Here is a 7,925-nt window from a genome sequence, read left to right on the forward strand (position 1 = left end):
ATCTACCTTCTTGCTTACCTCATCCTTACCTAATACACACGTCGGATGCATTAGAGTCTTTGCTTCTTTACTTTCAGATAGATTAAACTTCTTCAGAAGCTCTTTGACATACTTAGTCTGATGAACATAAGTTCCTTTAGAAGTTTGATTGATCTGAATGCCTAGGAAGTACTTGAGTTCTCCCGTCATGCTCATCTCAAATTCTGCCTGCATAGACTTAGCAAACTCCTTTCCAAGTGTAGCATTAGATGTTCCAAAAATAATATCATCTACATAAATTTGACAAATTAAAATATCCTTTTTAAAGGTTTTACATAAGAGAGTGTAGCAACCTGCCCTAAAAATATAGATTTTAGAGTCGCCACCTATTCTACCAAGGCGAATAGGAAACCTTACGCAGTTAAGAGATCGGGGTATGATTATTATAATCAGGTCGAGGGAAGGTGTTAGGCACCCTCAACCCTTTCCTAAGGTTTTCAATCTAAGTTAACAGTTTTATGGATAAGAGTATTAAGGCAAGGTTTATGCTTTCAAGGGTTAATAATTAAGGGAAAACAAATCGGGAAAAAATGAGATTTATGGGGAAGGGGACTCGCCTTGTTACCAAGTGCCTACGTATCTCCTTAGGGAGAATCAGAGTCAACGTAGTTCGGGCATAGGGTTTTACGCCTTTGAATTTGATTTGATATGGTTTGGAGGCTTTTTGAATGGCCTATCGTAGTTTTTGAAATGCGAAGTTCGAAGGTATTTTGAATTACCTTGTCGTATATTTGAAAATCGCAGTATTGAAGAGATGAAAATCTGTAGTTTCGTGGTTTAGTGTATTTTTAAATGTTTGGGCGTACAACCCTGATTTAATATGTCACCGTTAGTTGCGATGATCAATAGGTTTGATCATTATAGTTAACGGATTAAATAATGTATTGTTGGTTGCTCTGATCGATAGATTCGACCGTCGCGGGCAGCAAATAAAATGTGTTTTAAATTTTGTGATTAAATATGGGTTTTATCATTTTATTATTTTATCTCTCGTCATTGCGACTAATAGATTTAGTCGGGTCGAGGAGAGAATTGATTGGGGATTAATGTTTTTGCCAAAGAACAGTAGGATTGGGGGCAAACCCTAATGCATATAATCTTTCTAGGGTTTTTATTGTGATTTTTATTAATTAAAATTGGTTAAAATAATTAAATCGGGTAATCAAAATAATCGAAAAATATAATTCCTAAAACCTAATATAACCCTAATCCTAATTTTAATCCTAATTAAATAAACCCATTAAATTAAACCTTAATCAATATTTAACTTAAATATTTAACTAAACAAATAAATAAAAATATTAAATAAAACCTGGTTTTTAATTCCGTGTGGTGAGCTTTTGAAGGTCTACGGTAAACCTTAGCTTTGAGTGCGTTAGATTAGAGTTATGGGAGATCCTGTGGCTTTGTGGCGAGGGTGTACGGTGGGCGGATGATAGGAACAAGCGTTGGATCTAGCACATGGTTTTACCAGAAAATTGATGAAAATGAAAGAGGACACTAGGTATCGAACCCAGAACCCACTGGTGACAAACCTTCTCCCTTACCCGCTTGTGCTAGTTTCTCCTTTTATCATTAGTATAATCCGAAAATACTATATTATGAAAGTGAATTAATGCTGGAGATTTGAAACGAAAGTCAAACCTGGCCCACTGATCTTTGCACTCACCAATGGTATGGAGAGAGAGAACATCTCCTCGTCGACCCACCAATCACGTTGCAGCGCGCGCAAACCATGGTCTTTGATTCTTTGAACAAACCAATAACACCCCAGAGTTTGGACACGTCGACGGTCAAACTCTGTAGTGGGGCCTTTGACTTGCAGACGCCGCCGTGGACGACGGTCGCGACCTTCTTCTCCGGTGTAGGATTTTCTTGATTCTGCACACGCGATCGAAACGACAAATGGAAAGCGCCCAGACTAGCTAATTTGGGGGCTGCGAGTCAAGTGGTGCACTCCGTTTGCCCTGAAAACTGCTATACGAAGAAATAGAGAAACTTGCCCTATTAATGGCACTCTGAGTTCTATGCGCTCAAGCTCACATGTAATACGTTAAATCCACTCTAAATAACATCCTGGACATAATTATACACTTAAAACAAGTTAATGATGCGTGAGTCATTAGATACAAATTTGATAAAACTCACCTCTCGTGAAGAGGAGTGATACTGTTTCCGGCGGCGCCAAGCTTCAAGGATGGTCGAGATAGGTTCTTGGGGATCTCAGGAAGGAATTGCAACCATTAGTTGTGTTGGAAATTCGCTGCAACTTCAAAACTCGTATGCCCTAGTTTCTTGCGATTTGGAAAGCTTGGAGAATGCTTTGGAACACAGCCCTTGCCCTCTTTTTTCGTCCCCTCTTTTATTCTGAATATTTTTTTGAATATATATGGTCCTCATAGGGTTTCTTTTGGGCCTGGCTATCACTTATCAAGAGAGAAAGAAAATTGATTAAAATTACATGATTTTTTCTCTATTTTTATCTAATATTTTTCTATCATCAAACCAAATTAATCTTAATGATATTGTGATCATGACTTTGATTGAAAAATTATCCTTGTGCATTCTTTAGAACATCTCCATCATTTATTTAATTTAAATTGAATTTTATTGAACAAAATTCAATATAAAAGAAATAAAAATAGAAGAATGGATTTAGAGGTCCTTATTTGGGTCATGAATATATTTGAAGTGGAAATCTTAGGCCCATTAACTAAGAAGTTCAAGATTCATCACTTAGGGTTTCATGTATATCTCAAAAATTGCTCAACTTCAACCATGCGTATCTCTCTCAATTTTAAGCCCATGGAGGTATTCTTGATCAATTTAGAAAGCTTAGGGTGTCCTCTACATGTTCCTTTTGGTTTCATCTCAATTGAAGCTTCCATGCTCAAGTTATGAGCTTTGACCCAAAAGGTATTTTTGTTGACTTTTTGGAGGACATATAATCTCCTTGACCATATCTTTTTGTAGAGAATCCAATTTCCTTCAGAATAGGCTTTGGTTGGGAAATTTTTGATGCTCCATGTGAAAGTTATGGCCTGTCAAAGTTGAGTTGACTTTCTCCTTTAAAAATCCTAATTTGAACCTTTTCTTTGTTCATTTCCGAGCTTTTATTAATGGATCATGATCAACCTTTGATCAAATGATAGATATCACTTCAAATACTTGATATTTACCAAAAGTCAGGCGTTTTGACTGTATTTTGACTATTGTTGACTTTTAGGTCAACATAGTCGACTATTGATCATCTGAGCCATTGAGTGAGCAATCCTTGGAATTGAAGCTTGACTTTTGACCTGGAGAAGCTTTGATACATATGTGACACCTTGAGATCCATTTGAGGCCTCAGAAATTCAAAATCCTTTGATAAACTGCAAACCCTTATTTAGGATAGGAGAGATTGTCTTGAGAAAACCCTTGAACCTTGAATCTTTGAAGATGAAAAGAGGAGGGCAAATTTTGGGGTATGACAGCTGCCCCTGTTCAATCTTCTTAAACCTGAGGAATCGGATAGGCACGTCTGCCTATCGTGGTCTAAAGGTAGAAGATGATTGAACATTGAGATGCCCTGAAATTTGCACTTGTTGGGAAGGATGTTCTGCGGGAGATGGGCTTAAAGATGCCACCCAAGGTAAATACCATTTTTTGGCATATGAAGCAAATACTTTCTGGAAGGAACCAGATGCTCTGATTGTAGCATAGCCTAAAAAGGCAACCTGAATTTTATGCAATGTTATGATGCATGTAATGTATGATGCAGTGAGCTTCTCAAAATAAATGAGAGCGATGTATGTATATGCATTATGTATGAATGAGGTATGTTAATTGAATGATGCATGATTGTTAGTTATGTTAGTTGAAGTTAGTAACTTTGGAAAAGAAAAATAGAACCTTGTTTGTTATTGATGAAATTTTGAAGAAGATCACTGCCGAGGGACTAACGTGATAAACCCAATTGAAGAACTGTTTGAGAAACCTTGTGATTAGGGAAAATAAATCCCTATTTGCGAAGATACGTAGCTTTATATCACTGCCAGGGGACTAACGTGACATTAATCAGCGAGATAATTTGAAGGAGATCACTGCCAAGGGACTAACGTGATGAATACTGTGTAGAATGAGTTTACCTTGCTATGGTGGTTTGCAGTTCGTAGATAACCCACTTATTATAGCCCTAGTAAGTCTTCGCGGTCGGTATACCTACTTCCTATCGTAGTTGGGAAACAAGTTTGTGGTGCTGCCCACTTCCTTGTCATCGTAGTTGGGAAACAAGTTTGTGGTGTGGCCCACTTACTAGCTCTAGTAAGTCGTCGTGGGCGGCCATACCTCCTTGCCATCATAGTTGGGAAACAAGTTTATGGTGAGGACCACTTCCTTATCATCAAAATTGGGAATAGCAGTTGGGAAACAAGTTTTGTGGTGAGGACCACTTCCTTGTCGTCAACATTGGGAATAACAGTTGGGAAACATCACTTGTTTGGAGACTCGCGACTCGTGGGTCGGAGAAAATAGCACGTCAAAAGTTTTACGACTCGCGGGTCAGAGAAAATAGCACGTCGAATGTTTTACGACTCGCGGGTCGGAGGAAAAAGCATGTCAAATGTTTTACGACTCGCGAGTCAGAGACAATAGCATGTCAAATGTTTTACGACTCGCGGGTCGGAAGGAAACGATATGTTCAAAAACTCATGACTCGAGGGTCGGAGAACACACCTATCACAACACGAGGGTTGGAAACTCGTGAGTCGTGGGTCAGAAAACACACATATCACAACATGAGGGTTGGAACTGGGCTTTTTGTAATATGTGAATGTGCTAGATGATATGTATATGCTAGTGCGTATGTATATGTTTATGAGTGAAATGAACGACAAGGTTGCTATCATCGGTAAGGTTACCGGGGTGCCTCGATCAGGTGATTGGAGAATAAACACTCAGTAAGGTTACTGGCATCGGTAAGGTTACCGGAAAGCATCAATCAGGCGATTGGAAAATAAACACTCAGTAAGGTTACTGGCATCGGTAAGGTTACCGAAAAGCATCAATCAGGAGATTGGGAAAAATATCTCAGTAGGGTTACTGGCATCGGTAAGGTTACCGGGAAGAAGGTGGACAATGTGGTTTAGCACCAGAGTAATGACTTGGCTGTTTTGATGTATGGGATAATGCTTATGCTCATGCGTATGTTGGTTGATGTAATGAGTGGAACGAAATAATGTCTTATATAAGACTACCTGAAAAGGTTTCTGGAATGGATATGAACATCTGTCCTAAAGAAGACTACCTGAAAAGGTTCTTAGCAAAGGACGCAATTTATCTTAAAGAAGACTACCTGAAAAGGTTCTGAGCGAAGGATAAGGAATGTCTTAAAGAAGACTTCCTGGAAAGGCTGAAATATATGTCTTAAAAAGACTACCTACAAAGGTTCTTGGAAAGGATAATGGATGTCTTAGAAAAAGGCCACCTAAAAAGGTTCTTAAAATGTCTTAAAGAAGACTACCTGGAGAGGTTCCTGAAAAGGATGACAAATTTTCTTAAAGAAGACTACCTGAAAAGGTATTTAGAAAAAGAATGTCTTTAAGAAGACTACCTGAAAAGGTACTTAGAAAAAGAATGTCTTGGAGAAGACTACCCTAAAAGGTACTTAGAAAAGAATGTCTTGAAGAAGACTACCTAAAAAGGTTCTTGGAAATGACGATGATTGTCTTAAAGAAGACTACCTAGAAATGTTCTTAGAAAGGATCGTGAGGTTTGTCTTAAAGGAGACTACCTAAAAAGGTATGGTGTAATGTATCAAACAATGTATGCATGATTTATGTGTATTTGCATGATGCTCCAATGATAGGTTGTTGATAACCAAAGCGTATATAGCTCACTAGAGTTGTAGGTTTGTTTGATAAGGTGGGGGTGCAATGCCAGCGCGACTTCCCAATCCCTGTTTTCTTGAATTTTGGAGGTCGTAGTTAGGAGGAAGATTTGTTCGATGTTGTAAAGTGAGAGAATACCTTTTCCTTACGCCGTGCGCCTTGCCCCAGTTTGTATTTTTGAAATACTCCACGCCTTTAACCTTTTGAGGTTCTCCACACCTTTAACCCTTTGAGTTGTTTACCTTATGGATTTGATATCCAATGCCCCAATGTTTAGTGGAAAAAGATGCCCCTGATCGCCAAGCCATGAAGGAAGTACTTCGAGAAATAACCTTGTCATATGCTTCGACGTTTAGATTGAAGGGTATGCCCCTGAACTCCAGGATATGGAGGGTTATCCTTAGTGTTCCATCCATTTAAATTTGAATTATTCCCATGTTCGACATGCCCCTGATTGAGATTGCTTCGAGATGTGACTCAAGTCGATTGAACCTCTAGGATGAATGCCCCCTAGTTAATAGGATGTTTGATTGCATGCCCCTGTAACCCTTGAAATTTTGCCTCTGTTTAGGAGAACTCCCTAGATGTGGTTCCCCCCATTCCAGAGTCTTTATTAGAAATGATCGACCAATTTCGATATTTCCTCGATGCTAATTGTATATTCGTAGATGGGGTTGTATCCTTCGAGGAGTAACTCCAATGTAATGCGTATGCAAGTTTTGGAATCGAAGTCCGTTATGAATTAGGACTGGATGAATGCTTGAAGAAGCGCAGTGGTCAGAAATGGTTTTAACAAACCTAGGAGTCAGTATAACAAATCCTGCTAATATGCTTTCATAGTTAACCTTGCCTCAATTAGGACTTTTAAATGTTGTAACTTGGCCTTGTTCATGGTTTAAGAAACAACGGATATAAGGCTCAAAATTTATTTAACCCACCCCTTTCTCCTTAATGTTCTCCGAATCCTAAAAATTCGCCTAATCCAATGAATGTGCTTTGTTTGCAAGAGAATCGCTTCAGTTTTGATGTTGAGTAGAAGCCTTAGTAGAGATCCAAGCATTGATAAAAATGTTGTAAAGATCCAAGCTTTGATGGGAAGCTTCGATGATTTGACAGTCACAAGATTATCCTTTGTATTTCGCCTTTGTTTCTCCCTTATTTTTGCATGAACCAATTTCTTTGAGTTTTGTCCATCGGGATGCCCTAATTTTTGCCTAAGTCATTTTTGTTTTCTTTTATGAAATTTTCCATTTTGACTTAGCGGGCGCTTTTCTCCTTTTTCTTTTTTTTAATACTCCTTTGGAAATATTGATCCTTGGATATTGAATATTGTGACTGCCATGTTGACTTTGATTTGTAAGCTTCGACCTTGATGCGTCCTCGATCTTGAATGATGTATTGAGGAAGAAGATTATTGTGAATGTTATCTCCATTGCTTCCCCAATATTAGATGAACGCGAGGAATAAGATATGCTTGAGCCTTATGCTTGAACCTTTGTTTGAATCCTTGCTTGGATTGACTGATTCTCTTTGACAACCAAAATACACCATTGAATTAATTGAAATCTACCCTGCCCCTGGTTGAAATCAAGGTTTTTTTTTTTTAAAGTAGCAACAAACTCCAACTCCTGGCTTGAGGGGGTGACGAGGGATTAACATCCTTATATCTCCACTGTTTGGGAATTGAAACAATGCCTGTACATCGTCGGTTCGGTCCTACCTTGAAAGCATATGTTTAGCGAGACTTAGTTATTTGTGTTCGTCATTCTCCCTTAAGTTTGTTAATAATTGAAAGTCGAAATTGAAATATAATAGAAGGGTGCGAGTGGAAAGTCGTAGTAGTGAGCGAATGAAGCGAATGAATTGATTTCAAAACATGCATGATTATTTTATTGAATCACTATGCGAAAGATACAACATTTTACGTCAAACAACACTTTGTGATCGTAGAAGTTACAACTTGAAATGATAAACCTATTGATCCTAGGGGCAATCTCCTTTGAGAATCTGTTGACC

Source organism: Vicia villosa, unplaced genomic scaffold (genome assembly GCF_029867415.1).
Source record: "Vicia villosa cultivar HV-30 ecotype Madison, WI unplaced genomic scaffold, Vvil1.0 ctg.000032F_1_1_1, whole genome shotgun sequence".
In the NCBI taxonomy this organism is placed as follows: domain Eukaryota; kingdom Viridiplantae; phylum Streptophyta; class Magnoliopsida; order Fabales; family Fabaceae; genus Vicia; species Vicia villosa.